Genomic DNA, 18,511 nt, shown 5'->3' with positions numbered 1-18,511 from the left:
AACCGACGTTTCGGCCAATAGTTCCTTCGGGATCCACGTCAAGACCATTGCTATAGGCCCCGGATTGAGCCATGGGCAAACACACAGTTGGCACGCAGTATATGCAGTACATATTCTCTATACATCACTGTCTTGCAGTGGTTTATTACAGATCCCTTCCTACCATGCCTATCCCCCTCATGTCAAGATGTGTTTCTCTCCATGCACAGCAGGATGTGGTGCTTGACTTAAGGAGGCTCGTGCAGGCACCAGCCAGTCACTGGACTAAACACTGCGGCAGTGTGCTATAGACGAGGCATCTGCTGATACGTATTGACCACTGTGGGATTTGTCAACAAATTGAACGCTCCGCAACAGAAAGCCGAGTGAGGCTGCCGTGTTGCGTGCGTTGGACCACTTAGAAAATCATGACGTGATCGAGGGCACTTGTGTTTATTTAGGTCTGCATATTTGATTTCGAGTGCGAGGATGATGCGAGGATTTCAAATTTGAATTGAATTGTTCATAACCATATGAGGTCCTCCCGCATTGCAAGTGACATTCTTTCTTTCATGGGAAACCTGGGTAAAAAGAAAGCGAATAGAGAGGCACAAACACAAAATCAGTTCAGGGATAAAAACACTTGGATTTGTTTCTTTTGTTTTACGTAAAGAAATTGAAAGTAGTGACAGCAGAAAATCTTGAGAGAATTATTTGTCAAACGATAGCAATATTAAATTATGCTTCATATTAATCGGTGAGGTATAGATATCCCCCAGAATATTTTGCAAAATAGTTGCATGTGATCTTAGACCTGCTCATATTTGTATGAATTTTAACTAGCTATTTGTTTTTATTTTACCAGGTAAGGCCTACGTAACCATATAGCTCTTTTTCAGAAGCGACCTGGCCACAAATGATAGCTCAAAGAAATGGCTTATCACGTGAAAATTATATTAGCCAAAAACTCTAAACGCATGTTAATAAATGTGGAAATAAAAACCAGAGGACCCGGAGAAAAATCCACACGACCACGGGGAGAGAGAAACGCAACTTACACATATACATGCGTCAGGGTCGGGATCGAACCCATGCCCTCCTGTATACCGGGCGAGGTAGTTAACATTTCGTCACCGTCGAGTATGTATGTTGAACTTCCTTCGTGCTGTACGTAGCCAAACGTGTTAATCGGACGCATGGGGGAAGGACAACAAACTAAACACACGAAGCATATTTATCCTGAGCCCAGCATTGCACCCTGCGTCTCTATTAAGTTATTCTAACATTTCCTGCTCTTCATTTTCATGAGATGTTATAGTTGCCGTAGTATCTTTTTACACGAGGCAGTGAGTTTTGTACTCTGTCCATTTTTGCTTTCGCTTTTATTTCTCCAGTCAAGTTTTTGTTTGTTTTGTACAACCGCATTCTGAGTCACTGCGAAGGGCCTTGTTGAGAGAGAGTGGTTCTCGTTTTCTGACCCAGATTATTATTCGTTGTATTTTATTGCTCTCAACGCAATTGCAGCGCCGCTGTTCTGTCTTTACAATTCGTCTCGAACGATATATATCTACATGTTGCATTTAATATTGAATTACACTGTGTGTGTCTTCACTATACATAATGAACCAACTAGCATTGTAATTGACAGAGTGCACTACAAGTGGATGCAATATATTAGTACTAATAATAATAAAGAGGATTATAAAATCTACAGCATAAAGCACATTTTATGTTTTTTCGGGTTCCTTGGCCCCAGTGCATTTGAGGACTGCGTATTACCTCACTTGGCTGAGAAGGCAGATTAAAGGTGAGCCACACCTAACCTGCTGAGTACACTGTATTTGTCACGGTGGCCCCTAGACCCCAGAGCAATTATTTTAAACCTGCCACTGAATGTCCTGATCAAAACGTTAAAAAATAATAAATGTCTTTTTTTTTTCTCTCAGAGCGGAAGAAAAATAACGTAAATAAAATATCGGCAAAAAACCTGAAGGTGAATAATTGCGGACCGGTTCTTATTTCCGCAGATTATATGTTTACTCTTTGGTTCTTTCGGTAAAGTCGCGTAGAAAGAAAATAAATTCAATAATCGAATACGACGTTTCGATTGCAACACAAGCAACCGTCGTTAGCTAGAACTAGATTTGAGAGAGAGACGTAACACGGACACGGAGACACACAGACAGACACACAAGCAGAGAGAGACAACACAGAGACACACAGAGAGAGACACACAACATATGCACACTGATATTTTTGTTCAAAGCTCACGCTTATAATCTTACAAACTTGCATGTAAATTGTAAAACCCCCAATACGTGTATCTCTTATATCCACTACATATTTACACTCCGTTCCAAAAAAAATGTCTAACCCCTTGGGGTGAGAAAGCTCCGACAGCCCTGGACAGCTCCCGACTGAAATGAAGCCACGTACGAGGAAACTGCTGAAGGAAATCACGTTGGGATGGTGTGAATTGCTTACTGCGTTTTTACGAGCCGCGCTATTTTTTTTTTATACTTCTCGCTGCTATGGAACTAACTGAACTTCTGTGCTTCACTGTTACTTGTTTGGACCCGAAGAGCACAATTACGCGTGACAAGCGCGTTATCATATCTTAACGCAGGCCGCCACTTGCTGGCCGTAGTGTTGTACTGCAACACTTATATTCCTCTTCATTTTAATTGGCATGGGAACACCTCTTGTACCGAGGCCCTATTGCCTGCTACTCGTATTTTCCGTGCCACCTAACAATTGCTAGAAACTTCTGCTATGGCTGTGTTGAATTATCCTATTATATGCGTCTGTTTGCGGATAAAAGGAGTGATCTGGAAGTGGTGTCGAATTTGATCAATTCGTATTGATCCGTGTGTATGCATTGTCTGCAAGTGGTTTCTCAAAAATGCTCGAATGTATTCCTATTATCCACATCTTTCCACGGACAAGAGAAGTCAAATGTATTATATTGCTCACATCCCCACCCCCCAAACCCCCTTCCTTCAACGACCCACACTGACCATCTTGGTGAAGTATGGTCAAACAACCTTCATGACTCACACGGCGTTGGGAGGCCTACATCAAGCAGCAGATTGAGTAAGGGGTCGATGAGTGAGCCAGTGGAAGGCTTCAGGAGTAGTCTCGTGGCGAATATCTCAAACGCTCATCTTCTTGGTTCTTTCGGTAAAGTCACGAAGAATGGAAATAATAAAATAATAAAATAAAACATTATAAAATAATTCTCACGACGTTTCGGCCACAACGCAAGCAGCCGTCCTCAGGTGGAGAACAGGTCTGTCGAGAAGACGGTCTTATTATCATTATTATTGTCATTCAGACTCTGTCTTCTCGACAGACCTGTTCTCCACCTGAGGACGGCTGCTTGCGTTGTGGCGGAAACGTCGTGAGAATGATTTTATTGTTTTATTTTATTATTTTATTATTTCCATTCTACGTGACTTTACCGAAAGAACCAATAAGATGAATCCCTGCAGTCACGAAAGCTTTAAATCGAAATCTGAAACGCTGCTTGTAAAAACTAAGCTATTACATTTAGTTTTATTTTACCAGCTAAGGTCAACTGAGCTATGTAGCGACCTGGCCACATGTGGAAATGTATAGCAGCCAAATATTATACATTTATCTTAATTATAAACGTGGAGGGAAAACCCGGAGGACCTGGAAAAAAATTCAGGCAATCACGGGGAGAACATACAAACTCCAAATATACAGGCGTCAGGGTCGGGATCGAACTCCCGACCACCTGTATACCAGGCGAGGTAGTTAACATCTCGTCACCGCGGCACCCCTACGATGAAGAATTCCATACCTGTGACCTTGCAATCGGCTATATTTATGCATACATGTTGGATATGGCGGCATTTCTGCTTCTTCATTCGACGGTTATTCACGAATGTACAGTTTTCAACCGATGCCAAAAATATATTATTTTTATTTGAAGTTTAAATAGGATTCTCAGAACAAGTTTTCATAAGAAGTGCCTTTGGTCACATCTAAGTCGCACATGGATATTACATGGACATTTTGAGAATCAAAAGCCAGATATAGTTTTGTGCAATGATTGTATTCATACACAGTATTGCATGCCTACTTGTGTTTTTTTTATTTTTGTGCATTTTACATGCGCGCACACACACTCATACATAATTCTGTTACAGATAATATTACCACTGATCATGACTCACTGAACGAGTGAGTGATGCACATTCTAATTAAGTTCCCGAAGTAAAGGGAAGCTGAAAGTTGGCACAAAGATAGCCATCTGTGTGCTTTATAATTGGATACATCTGAAAGCCAGAATGTTTAAATGGTGGGATCCTGAAAATTAAAAATGACAAGGAAACGTCAGCAACAGATGGGAGGTGATGATGATGATCACAAATATTGGGTGGGGGGGGGGGTCTCAGCAGCTGCTTACTGCTAAGTTTGTGGACCCAGTAGCCTCCGCAGTGGGGGCTGGACGGGAAGAAGAGATGAGGCTGATGAAGCCCAATGTGAATAGGGATTTTCAATAACGAAAGCGTGTGACGCCAAAGCTGATAAAAAGCACATGACGCCTGTTATCGATTACTGGTAGTGTGGAGCAAACATCAGCCGGGTTAAATGTTATACGAACACAAATTAAGAAAAAAAAACACGTACCAAAGGTCAGCCTTAGTTTTAAGTGCCATCGTTATGAAAATTATGTTATAATCTAACGTAATAAATATGCTGCTGATTACATTAAGTGTACGGTATTTGTATATAAAGAGGCAGCGTAGTTGCGCATTGGTTAGCACACTACCCTATGATGCCGGTTACCTGAGTTGAATTGCCGGCGTATGGCTAACGTAAGGGATGCGTATTCTTGGTTCTTTCGGTAAAGTCACGTAGAAGGGAAATAATATAATAATAAAAATAAAACATCATTGTATCAAATTCTCACGACGTTTCGGCCACAACGCAAGCGGCCGTCCTCAGGTGAAGAAACAGAGCTGTCGGAAAGACAGCGTCCTTTCCGACAGCTCTGTTTCTTCACCTGAGGACGGCTGCTTGCGTTGTGGCCGAAATGTCGTGAGAATTTGATACAATTATGTTTTATTTTTATTATTTGATTATTTCCCTTCTACGTGACTTTACCGAAAGAACCAAGCATATGAATCCCTGCAGTCACGAAAGCTTTAAATCGTAAGGGACGTAGTGAAGTCTGAACCAGTGCTGAGCATCCCGGGTCACGTGGTTAGGTATGGGGGGGGGGACATAAATTGAGAGAATACTCACTGTCTTTTGGCAACATAGCCATCAGAACAACCGAGGGAGAATGAACTGCAGAATTTTATTGAAGAACTTGAAAAGTAGAGCTGCAGAAGTGGGCTCAAGATAAATGTGAGCAAAACAAGTCACGTGCAACAGATGTGCGATGCATTAGGGCCAATGCCTGAAAACACTGCCCTATTGCAGTATATGTTTATTTTTATTTTTAGGGCAGTATTATTGATGAATGTGTTGAGTTTTTTTTATTATTATTTGTGCTTGTGCACCACGGCCAAAGCAGCATCACAAAAAGTGTGTTTGTTTAATTAAGGAAAGTAAGCGGTCTTGGCCAGGACACATTGGGAGCCGGCATGATGGTCGATCGATCGATGAGCCTGGCCAGAGAATGGAAGACAATCGCGACTCAGTGGCTGATGTAGATTGCAACAATGTTGCAGAAGGGCTCGACAGCTGACATTTGGCACATATCTACTCGACTATATGCTCATAACCGTAAACATTTGACAATCAACATTTTCATATTTTGGTACCAAAAAGAAATGGCTCTGGAGTTCGATTGGTTTCACGCATAGGGCAGGATCAGCCTAACGTTCTAAATTCTCGTGTGAAGTACAATTTACCATCCCGGTCACCACTTAACCAAGTAAATTCCCATTCCGTGAAGTGCGATGCTAAAGCTGCCCTGCAATTTCCTTCTCAGGTCACGGCTGGTAGAACGGCCTCCAATATAGGGATCTCTAGAGAGCTACTCTTTGGTTCTTTCGGTAAAGTCACGTAGAAAGAAAAAAAATAATAGAATACGACACAAGCAATCGTCATCAGGTAGAACTAAATTTGAGAGAGAGAGACAAAACACAGACACGGAGACACACAGACAGACACACAAGCAGAGAGAGACAACACAGAGACACACACAGAGAGGCACACAACATAGACACACACAGAGAGAGACACACAACATAGACACACAGACATACACACAAACAGAGAGAGACAACATAGACACACACAGAGAGATACACAACATCGACAGAGAGCTATTTAGAGGGAATTCGGCCTCCCCTTCCACACGGGCCAGATGTCTTTGAAGAGGTGGGGAGCACCCACAATGCATCGCAAACACACGTGTTAAGCCTACGTATTAAATCGATCGCCTGACTCTGAGCGTACCCACGCGTGGACCAAACCAACCAGGGGGAATAACAAAAAAACACTTGCACCATTGTGCCAACTGCCGCCCCTGGGAGATCAAAATGAAACCGGCGACCTCTGGTTTGCGAGTTCAGTGTTCGGACCGCGACACCGCGGGTTACTTGTACAGAGCAACATCAATGACAATGCCCCTCGTTTCCTTGAGATCTGCATTGCGATGAGGCGTTCAAGATGGGTGCAGTGGATCACGCGTGTTAATTTGGGAAATATTCACACTTTTTGCCTACATTTGCCATTCAATCTGGATCGATTACACCCCAGAGCCCATGCCAACGTTTAATTGCGGCTATTACTTTTAAATTCGCGTTTAAATGTAATTGCTTTCCATAAAATATAGCCATGGTCCGACATGTCCTTTGTAGTTGATAGAGCAATCGTTTGATTAGAAACACTATTGATTACCCTATAGATGTGGCACATTGCAGAAGCCAAGGCAACATCACAGTGCAAAACATGATACTTGAGCATTATGATGCTCATAGGAGATGTCGTGTAGCGGGTAAGCACGCTGCGCTACGAACCCAACGACCCGAGTTTGATTCCCCGCTCACTGCCAACAACAGTGACGATTATCTGAACCGGTCCTGGGTCACCCCTACGTCGACTCAACCTCAAATGAGTACCTGGTGCAGCGTGTAAACATCGCCACTAGGGATACAAAGACGGCCGGGCGTGGTGTTGGCTACCCACCGCCTCGTGTCCCGTGCCACCTTCATAGGTGCTCGCTAACAGCACTTGCCCCAACAGTTTGTTCAGACTGTACGGGTGATCTTTGTCATAGGACCCAGAATTGCTACGTAGGCAAAAAGCAAACCCGAATGTTAAACTTTTCAAATTGTTGTCACGATTCTCATTGTAATTGGATATCAGCTGAAGATAGAAGTAATTTAATATCATTTTAACTCATTAGTACGGTGGCACCGAGTTTCATAAATTACCTTATGCAAACACTACTGATTGAAAATGTGAAATGGTACCATTTCAAACAGTTGCGCTCTACTGCACAGCGAACGCCTGTTTGATTTGAACCAATCTTCGCTGGGTAAATTCTCGCTGGGAAGTTACACCGGCGAATGCAAACAATACCGCTCTCATTTTCTCCACCAGCTCCTACGCCATCCGAGTGTGCAATGCAAGAGCACTACTTTCACGCCCGCTGGCAACGTACGCACGTGTTCTCCCACCCCGATTAGGACCTTGCCGTTCAGTGTAGCGTCTCACGAGGGGGCCCAGTTTGGCCTTGAGTGCAGCGGCGAGGGCATTTAGCCAACAAGACCAACGGGAATTTGGCAGGGAGTTATTATCATCCCTCTTGGGTGAGGGCTAAATCTGTCTCCTGTCCTGGGTTTCCCCAGGATTGTCTCTTTTTTAAATCCTTTATATTAAGTTCGCGTGCTTGCTTGCTTGCGTGCTTGCTTGCTTGCTTAGGACCGTGCAAATCTTTCGGTCGTGTTTTAACCCACTTCCCGTGATCCAATCGAGCTGACATTTTCCACACAGACTCGTTGTGCCAGACAATTATTGATCGTGAAAAATGTTTCCAAAATTTTACACTTGTTAGGCAAAAAAATGTATTTTACATATATTCAAATAGAACGCATTCATGGCTTTGGCTGAACGTCAGAGTGTAAGAGCCCAGAGCGTAAACCCTCCACAGGCCGTGGCGGAGTAGCGCAGTTGGTAGCGCCCTCGCTTCCCATGCCAAAGGTCGCGGGATCGATCCCCGCGTCCTCCACAGGCGAATATATTTTTAAATCCTTTATATTAAGTTCGCTTGCTTGCTTAGGACCGTGCAAATCTTTGGCTCGTTTTTTAACCCACTTCCCGTGATCCAATCGAGCTGACATTTTCCACACAGACTCGTTGTGTTTGACAATTAATTTTCGTGAAAAAAAAATCCAAAATTTTACACTGTTTAGGGAAAACAAATTAAATATTTAATTACCAATTGCTTAATGGTGGCAGACAATCATCTGACGCATAGGTGGCAGCCATCTCAAGCCAGAGGACGAGAGGACTCTAGCCGCCAAGCATATAAAGGATTTATAGTGAAAAACTTTGTTTTTACGGGTTTACTTGTAAATCCTTTATATTAAGTTCGCTTGCTTGCGTGCTTGCGTGCTTGCTTGCTTGCTTACGACCGTGCAAATCTTTCGGTCGTTTTTTAACCCACTTCCCGTGATCCAATCGAGCTGACATTTTGCACACAGACTCGTTGTGCGTGACAATGCATTTCCGTGAAAAATTTTTTCCAAAATTTTACACTGTTTAAGGAAAAATAAATAAATATTGTATTACCAATTATTTAATGCTGCCAGACAATCATCTGACCCATAGGTGGCAGCCATCTCAAGCCAGAGGACGAGAGGACTCTAGCCGCCACGCATATAAAGGATTTATAGTGAAAAACTTTGTTTTTACGGGTTAATTTTTTTGTTTTGTTTTGAGGAAGCTGTCTTGGAAAATCTCAAAAGTTTCGCAAGATGTTACAAGTCCCGAGTTTTGTCAGTTGCTAGACACAGGATGCCACATGCCAAAACACTACATCCTGAGAGATTCCATAACATTATGGTGAAATATAAGTGCAAGCATCTACATTATTATTATTATTCGTAATATTGTTATTCATAATAATCAACCACTCAACGCAATCCTTTATATGTACCTGCCCGTTATTGCGGTATTGCGGGACCCTGTATTATTCTTCCCATGATGCACCCCGGTTGCTTGTACCACAGAGGTGGCAATGCTAGTGAGGGTTCGTGCATCAGGTGAAAGGTCCGGACCCTCGTTTTGAGGCTGTTGCAAGTGAGTCCAACGCCTGCACTTAAGAGGCCGGCCTCTGGAGTTATTACCAATCAGTGGGTTGTCGACACATTGGCTCGAGGGCACAACCAGGTCAGCCCTGACTGAATCCACATTACTTAAACTCCCCTGGCATGGCTCTGAGTGGGGCAGAATGTTCTGCCGGAGCTCTTAACAGGTAACAGGAATCGATGAGCTCATCCTCGACAAAGCTGAGCATTGTCACTTTTGTGCCGCGTTTTGCTGCGCGTGCCTCTCGGCGTCCGTGCGGTGCCGCTGTGGAAAATTGCCGCCCCTTTACCCGAGCTTGCGATGGGTAATTCATAACAGCCTCCTTTGTGCATGATTGCCCCCGTGGTGCGTGGCCTGGGTGTGAACCAGGTGTGTGATTATGACGGTGATGTATCGCTCAATCCCAATCCGCAGATGTTTTGGATTATTAATTCAAAATTAATTGGCACTCCGGCACGCTCAATCGCTTAAAAATGTCCGAGGCAAAACATTGCTGAGGCTAAACGCGAATGCGTGTGATTTAAAAACGGGAGTTACAATGTCCATACGAGGAATCACGTCATCGTCAGCAATGATCTCTCCACTGCTGGATGAAGGCCTCTCCGTGTTGTCACCGTCTCTCAACGTCCTGCGATGTTGTCAATCCACCTAGCACCTGCACATGACCTGATTGATGTTACAATGTCCATACGAGGAATCACGTCATTGTCAGCAATGATCTCTCCACTGCTGGATGAAGGCCTCTCCGTGTTGTCACTGTCTCTCAACGTCCTGCGATGTTATCAATCCACCTAGCACCTGCACATGACCTGATTGAAATTTTCCATCTCCGCTGTGGATGTCCACCTGAGCCGCATTTCCTCCCGTGTGTTATACAATAACGATATATATTTTATATATGCCGTAGAGATTTAAGCCTCACTGGCAGCTGACTTGCCCAGTGGTTTGGGCACTGAGCACTACGGCAGTCTGTCACTGAGTCATCTCTGCAAGGAGTCATTTGAGTCCTGAATAGTGAATATCAAAGGGGCCCGTGTCTCCATTGGCGAGTGTCGGTAATTATTCTCCGTTTCAGCCAAAATGCCAACATCCAACATCGCGACATTTAAAAAGTATCAAAAGTAACAGATGTCCCTACATGTCTCCTTTGTGACGCATCTCGCGTGCAAACGCAGACAATTCACCTCCGGTCGCTCACACCTGCATGAATGGAGGTCATTGCTGGTGGGTTGCGGTGCCGGATTTGATGGGGGCCTTAGGCTGTTGTAGTTTTCAGGGGGTTCCTCTTTGTGTATTTTATTCCTTCTCTCGACTGCTTTCATCAACACAATCCATGGCCTCATACCAAAAACACTCCCTCGCTGCTTTCACCTGAGTTATAGCAGTTCTAGTATTTTTTCCCCCCAATGTGCTGCACGAATTGTGAAGCGAAATCAAAAGTCTAAACAAAAGCAACTGTGTTAATTTTGTCACGCGATCGGTAGCCCCACACGTAGCTGTGGTTTTAATGATCGCAGTACCGCACTATTGGGTATCGACCATTATCAAGCTTTGTGTGCGGAGGGAGGGAGGGAGGGAAGGCACCCCTCAAAATCCGTGGCCCATGGCTGTAACCCCTAAAGCCCCTTGCATGGACCCGATCGGTGAGACCAGAACCGAACAAGAGATCGGGGTGGGGGAGGGGAGGGGGGGCGAGGATCCGTACCTCAACCGTTCATCGCCCCCTGATCAAAAGTTGCCGAACTTTGCCCGAGACCGCCGGCGCCATCGTTGCGCGCCTGACCCCAAAGCCGCCGCACCAAACAAAAACCCAGCCCCAGTTTGTGCTTTCACCACGGCCCACGCGGAAACCTCGTGAGGCCGCAGGGTCTGCCGTGATCAATGCAGTCCGCTCTGGGCGGGCGAGGGGCCCCGCCGAGGAAGGAGGGGCGGCGTAACGCGATCGTTCCCCCATCGCGGAGGCGAGCGGGGTGCCCGGCTGACGGTGCCTGTTTAAAATCAAAGCACAGGAGGCTCCGTCGCGGATGAGACCCCTGCTGGAGTCCCCCGTGTCGGTGTTTGTGGCGTTTGTGGTTCGTACGCTAAGAAACACAAACACAGAGAGAGTGCTCGCCGCGCTACGGACCCCGGCGACCTGAGTCCGATTCCTGCTCGCGGGCAACAGAAGTGATGATTGTCTGGACCGGTCCTGGGCCACCCTGAGGTTGACTCAAATGAGTAGCTGGTGCGGTGGTGTGTAAACATCGCCACGAGGGAGGCAAAGGCGGTCGGACGTGGTGCTGGCCACCCACCACCTCGTGTGCCATTCTGGCCTTCATTAGGTGTTCGTAAACAGCACTTGCCTCAACAGCATGTTAAGGCTACACGGGGGATCTTTGTCTTTGTGTTTCGTTCGTTGGCTGCATGTGTGCGGATTTATTTCATTTTTACACGCACGGTGTGTTTATCAAAGTGTCCCAACAAAACACGTGACGATTATCGCGATTCATTTTTAAGAAAAAATGTAGGCGTTATGTACTGTAAAATATTTTTTTATCGCATTTAAATGGAACGTATCATGGGATAGTTCATGGGGGCATATCGTGGGACGAGGAACATCTCACAATACAATTCATGTCGTGGCTCAGAGGTGGAAGCCATCCCTAGTCAGGGGTTTTAGATTTGAAGCTTTCGTGACTGCAAGGATTCATATTCTTAGGTTTTTTCGGTAAAGTCACGTAGTCAGAGGGGGTTAGGCGGTAAGGGCACACTCGTCAAGATCAAATTTGTGGCAAACACAGCATTGAGGGTTGTTTCTTTCGTCTCTTGTTCAGAAAGTAGGTCGAGATTGTGGTAAAAAAAAATTTTTTTACGAAATTGCAGTTGAAATATCGATTTTTATCGCCCCTAATTTTCTCAACGTCAACAACTTCACTTTTCCTGTTTGTAAAATGTCCACTGCGAGTTGGAAACTCGGGTCCTTTCAAATAAAATGTCACACTCAGGTGCTTGGGAATAAGTGCTCTACATTTCGTTATTGATTATTTATGACTTTTCCCTGCGTGTGTGCAAGGCTTGAAGACAGAGCACATTTCCAAATTAGTCATCGGCTCTTTTTTTCTTCCTTTCAAGTTTGCGTCACACGTTTTTATTTTAACACACGCGACTCCTTTGTTCGTCGCTGCTCGGTTTGATTTAAGACCCGTGTTACGTTTGAAAACACCACGCGTTAATGTGTCTCGTGGAGGAAAAATTAACGAACCACTTTTGAGCATCCCTTTGGTACAATGTATGAACTGCGCGCGAGTTATTTGCAATGGAAAAGGCTGCAACGTCTGCACTTTTCCATGGCAAGTGTACAACCGCTCAGCATGTGTCATCTGTCCCTGTGTCAACCCTGTAGCGTGGCTTTCTCTAAAGGGGGGCACATGCATAACATCTCGGGGGGGGGGGGGTAGGGGGCATGACACGGCCAATGTTACGCTTAAAAAAAATTTGAACGCGTACGAGAATATTATTTTAAAATGATTTAAATAGCTCCTTAACCACGGCGCTTTGCACAGAATTAACAATGGTACATATGAATATAATGGTGTTGATGGTGATGATGATGTCGACGCGTGAATTCGGTTAACGCGAAATTGATGACAGTAAATGATGACGGGAATATGAAGAGGGAAAAGTGATTTGTGGCGGTTACGAGGGGGAGATTGAACGATGTCATTCGCTGCTCAAGCTCTCACCCCCAATATTTATTTAGTAGCAGCAGTTTTATAATATTTAACTGTGAGGATTTGAGAAGGGGGGCTGCTGCTCAACGCTCAGCTCCCCCCCCCCACTCTCCTCTGATCTGGCAGCCATCTGAAGGGACACACCTGAGAGAATGAGACCACCATAGCGGAGATGGAGCGGTGACGTCTCACGTCGCTCCGCCGTCAGCTCGCGCGCGGGAGCGAGATGGATCGCGGTATCGAGCGACTGCGAGGATGGAGTCGTGGCGACTCCATCCGTTCGAGTTTGCCAGCCTGCCCAGGCCTGCTCAGGCCCGCTCTATTAAAACGAGAAATCTGCTTTTCGCGGTACAATTTTTTTTTTTGCAAAAGCGTCAGCGGTGGTGGATACGTTCATCTCGTTTGTATTCCCTTCCTCCCTGCCTCCCTCAAACATGCTAATTCGCGCACTTAATTTCTATTCGTGAATGTCTCGCTAATCGTTTGCATTCCTCATTTCATCCGTGCCCGATACGTCCCATTTCAGGGTGTTGTCGTTAGCATGCAGTCGGAGTCGCCTCCTTGCCTGGAGCATGCCCTTGAGATCAGGAGCTCGTGCTCTTCTGCATTGCGCTCCTGCGAGGCTGCCCCCCTTTTTTCTAGATTAAATGTGACAGCAACAAAAGAAACCCGCTATGTGAATAAGTGATACGAATTAAGCCGGTTGCTGAGAATGGGTTACAGTGTTCGGCAGTGACTGCTCGAGTGCGGCTTTCATGCTTTTTTGTGCGTTTGGTGCAAAGAAACAAATAAAAAAAAACACTCCGCGTTCATTTCCATCAACTCTGATGCAGCATCTGAACAGATATTCCGCATCCCCTTTCAGTTGAGTTGGATCAAAGTGGGGTGGGGGGGTAGGTTGGATCACGTGTTGTATGACGTGATTGTCTGACGTTTCGCACCCACGTGCTAGCTTCAGTTTCGCTCCACGTGCTCCCGGCACATGGGACATCGTGCCGAACAGCACGCGATGCAAACCCAACAACACGTCGGAGAACTGCACAGCAGTGGCACGGGATGTGTTGAGGATAATTAAAAAAAAACGTTGATTATGAATAATAATAATATTGATGGTCTTACAACCTTTTTTCTATCCATCGCTGTATGCGGGACTCCCCGTGCCGTGTCAACAGTCATGGGAAGTTGTACGACCTTACTCACACAATGCCGGCCAGTTTAGATATCGCTCGCCACCGATGTTGGCTGTGGTCAGGAATCAAACCCAGGTCAATGTGGTCCATGGTGCCGCGCATTAACCACCGCGCCACCACCGCCCCAACCCCTCGCAATACACTAAGCAGTTTATTTACGTAAACATTTCTGCCAACAATTTACATTCCCGAAGAATAAGAGGGAGAATATTATTTTAAAACATAAACAGCATTTGAAATGCAGGCATTCATTTAAAGGTTTCCCCCGATGCATATTTCAAATCCACGCTCGTTCATTAATAACAATTAGCGCGAGCAACTGGCTGCTTGTTGGTAGTCGTGAGGCACTCGGTTGTTGCATTGTCACGCTGATATATGGAGCAAAATCTCCACTCGGCAGCTGATGTTGCTTTAACGTTCTCTCGACAAGGGCCGCGTTTCTTTTTGAGCTTAACTTAGAAATAATTTATTTTCCGAAATACACCTTAACCGTAGACCTGTGCTACTTGGAGGAATTAAAAATGAGAAAAACCCGGACCTTGGCGTCGATCTGTGGCCAAAATATTTCAAATGAACGCACTCACAGTATTCGTGCAAATTCTTTATCCAAGAGGGCCTCATCATCACACGAAGTGAAATGAGTCTCTGTCACGGGCATCCTCCCGCATTGTGATTGTTTTATACAATTTCCATTGATGAAGTATTTTATTGTTGTTGTTGTTGTTTCCTTTATAACGAGAGGAACTCAGATAACCTGGATGCAACTATATTTGTGGTTAGCTTGTTGTCCTTCCCCTGCACGTCCGATTAGCACGATTGGCTACGTACGGTGCGAACGAAATTCAACATACATGCATACAACTCGCACATATTAGGGGTGACATATTGGCAAGCGCTCGTGGTCAGCCATACGAGTACTAACCAGCCTCGAAATTGCCAATCTTCTGAGTTTTGACAATACCACATGCACTTTTGGACATTATTTGGTGATGCCGCTTTTGCAAGTGGCACACAGGCACAAATATCAACAACAACAACAAATCAACACATTCGCTAATAACACTGAGGCCTTGAATGAAAATATAAAATTGGTGACATTTTGAGCAATGTACCTTCTTCATGGCACATATAATGGCCCTATATTCTGTGAGAGAACACCACTGGCTGAAACGTTGCCTATTATATACTTCTTTTCAATTTCCGACCACTGTGTTATTGACGAATGTGTTCATTTGTATTAGTTATTTGTGCTTATACACTGCTGCCAACGCAGCAGCGGCAGCACCATCATTGAATAATTTGTTTAATATCGAATGCAGTTGTGTGTACGATGTGAAGGCAAACGACCCTAGGCTTCCGTTGTGCCTCTGACACTTACACCACAACTTGTATCATCATATCTGAAACGCAAACCGATAGCAGATCGGTGGCTGCGTAGGTCACAGATTACTTAGCGGAGGTTCGAGTTGTCTGAAGGTCAGACACGTTATTGGACATTGTGCCTTATTAACAGATATTTCATGGCACATGTCCGTGTTTGTCCAGACGATTCCGAATTCAAATAAATTTTCAAACCTATTGCAAAGAGCAGAATTTTTTTGTTGGAATGAAAACGGAATACAAAAATGTTAGTGTCCATAAACATCGATCATCTCAATGAACGTGCTTCTCCAGTGGGGATATTACAATATCCTGTGCGAGTCAAAAACAAAAGGCTGTTATCGTTGTTGTTGCTGTTGTTGTTGTTGTTATTGATATTATTGTATTCTTGGGTCTTTCGGTAAAGTCACGTAGAACCTATCTACGCGACTTTACCGAAACACCCAAGAATTTGAATTCCTGCAGTGACAAAAGCTTTAAGTCAAGATTATTATTATTGTAGTTACACTAATTAATACGCTCGTTTACCCAGCAGAGCCAAGCAGAGTCTCAAGACTCTTTTGCGGGGGGGGGGGGGGTCCTGTCAAGCGATTTGCTGCAGTTGGGGTGATGTTGCTGTTATGTTAACCCCAGTTGAGTAAATTTAAGGGAATATTTAAGCATTGAGATGTTCGGCCAACACCAGTTACATCGTGCAGGGGTCTATATTTATATTTACCTATTTATTTGTGTATTTGTTGATATACTTATGTATCTATTTGTTCATCTGTTCATCTATTTATTGGTTTGTTCGTTTGTGTGTTTATTTATTTGGTTATTTACCTATTTATTTAGCTATTTATATATTCATTTATATATGGGAGGAAATAGAAGAACGTGGCGAAAACTCGTGGAGAAAAGGGCATACAAATGACATGACAGGAAAGTTGACCGAGTCGGGGAGTTGAACCTAGGCCGTTCTTTCTGTGAGGAGCGCGAGTTACCACTGCACTGCTCTGCCGCCCTAAAAGCCCTCTACTCAGGGGTGGGGAACGTCCGGCCCGCGGGCCGTATGAGGCCCGCGAAATCATTTGGGTCTGGCCCTGCCAAGGCAATCGCAGGCGGGACTCGAAATTCAATAAATCTAGGAGCAAACCTGGAAAAGCATTTGCGAGTAGCAACATCATCAATACCAGCTAACATCACACGCCTCACCAAAGAGAAGCAGTTCCAGCCATCGCATTAGCGGTGAGTTAATTAAATGTTTGACTAAATATAACGGGCTAATTTTTAAGTTGATAATTTTGTATTGGCCCGCGAATGATGTTATAAATATCCAAATGGCCCTTGGCAGAATAAAGGTTCCCCACCTCTGCTCTACATCAAGGTGGATTTGGGAACGAATTACACAGATCATACTATTCGTGATTTTGCTCCTCTTGTCTGCGAGGGAATAATCGTGGATAAATCGCGGGCGGTATGATGAATAGAACTGCGGCAGGTAAAAGGGGTTTTTTTTAGGATGACACAGCTCCCGCGAATAATAGGAGTCGCGGGTAATAGGGTCACGTGTAAGAGGAGTTTTTCCTCATTGCACAATTGATAGTGGTAACATTGCATTCACATTTGTCACATTCAGGTAACCGTCTCCTTCAGAGCACGTGCAATTGGACGTGCGTACACATTAGGGATGTGAATTATGTATGGTGATGCTGACGATTTCCCCGCACCTCCGATTAGCACAGTTAACTACGTAGTTCAACATACATGCTCCTGATTTTTGTATGAATCCCAAAAAAATCCCCCAAAATCAGGCCCAGATATTAACATTTCTGACGGTTTAAAACAATATATTTTGCTTCGGAGTGACCAAAAATATCCGCTATTTCTTCCCTGCCAAGAATGCTGGCACCGTGGTGGCATCAGACGACATGACTCTTCTGAGCACGAAGATAATTTGACATCAGAACGTCGTGTACTTGATGTGAAAATCCGATAAAGATCTCGGTCGCTACTCTCCATACCGATCCTAAAGAGGTGAATTCTGGGTGATGGTCATTTTGCTGCGATACATCCACAGACTGTGACACTGCACCCCCCCCCCCTCCTCCCAACATCAGGAATTTGTACTCTGTCAGCAGCACTTTCAAATCCAACTTGGAAACCAATTGTTAGTCATTGGCTTTTCCTTTTGTCTGATTGGATCACTGAGTAATTAGTATTCGCTTTCATCGTAGATTGTTTCTTCATTTTCCATTTAATTCGAGCGTAGATGTCATTCTTGTTTTTGTTATTATCAGGAATGTATTTCACTTAGATTGCATCTATTATTTTTCATTTACAGCCCTTTGAAATATTTCGATATGAAAGGCTCTTCGTAAAATAGAGATGGTTATTCTTGGTTATTTCGGTAAAGTCACGTAGAAGGGAAATAATAAAATAATGAAAATATAAAAATTTAACATTCTCACATTTTCTTGCTGTGGATTTCACACCTGATGATGATTGCTTGTGTTGCAGTCGAAACGTCGTGAGAATTTTTATTATTTTATGTTTTATTATTTTATTATTTCCCTTCTACGTGACTTTACCGAAAGAACCAAGAAGATGAATCCCTGCAGTCACGAAAGCTTTAAATCAAAATAGAGATGGTTATTAGTATTACTATTATTGTTAAGAATGCGCTTAAAAATCTGAAATGTTTCCACCTGAATCTCCTCCTCGCCTGGGGCGCATTGTGTGCACACGCTTCGTGCAGCAAACACGCGCTGGAGATGTTTTTGTTTTGAGCGCTCCATCGATATGCGCGACTTGTCGCCGTAACAGCTTCAATGAAGCACCTCGATTTTAGACTTTCACTCTCATTTTACACCGCGGCGTATCGACGACCCTTTCGCAACTCACGCTCATTCCCTTGCTTCATTTTCAGTTAAACCTCAATACTTAACGGGGAAAAAATGTTTACAATGTGCT

The 18,511-nt window shown here is 44.3% G+C and overlaps 1 long non-coding RNA gene across 4 annotated transcripts in view; it reads left to right on the top strand.

The window, feature by feature from the left end:
• The window catches only part of LOC144937013 (uncharacterized), a 106,129-nt gene that overhangs the window by 60,934 nt on the left and 26,684 nt on the right, over window positions 1-18,511 (top strand). The window lies entirely within an intron of this gene.

This window comes from Lampetra fluviatilis, chromosome 18 (genome assembly GCF_964198595.1).
Source record: "Lampetra fluviatilis chromosome 18, kcLamFluv1.1, whole genome shotgun sequence".
Classification (NCBI taxonomy): Eukaryota; Metazoa; Chordata; class Hyperoartia; order Petromyzontiformes; family Petromyzontidae; genus Lampetra; species Lampetra fluviatilis.
The sequence above is the reverse complement of the archived record's forward strand: the minus strand, read 5'-3'. Positions and strand labels throughout refer to the sequence as shown.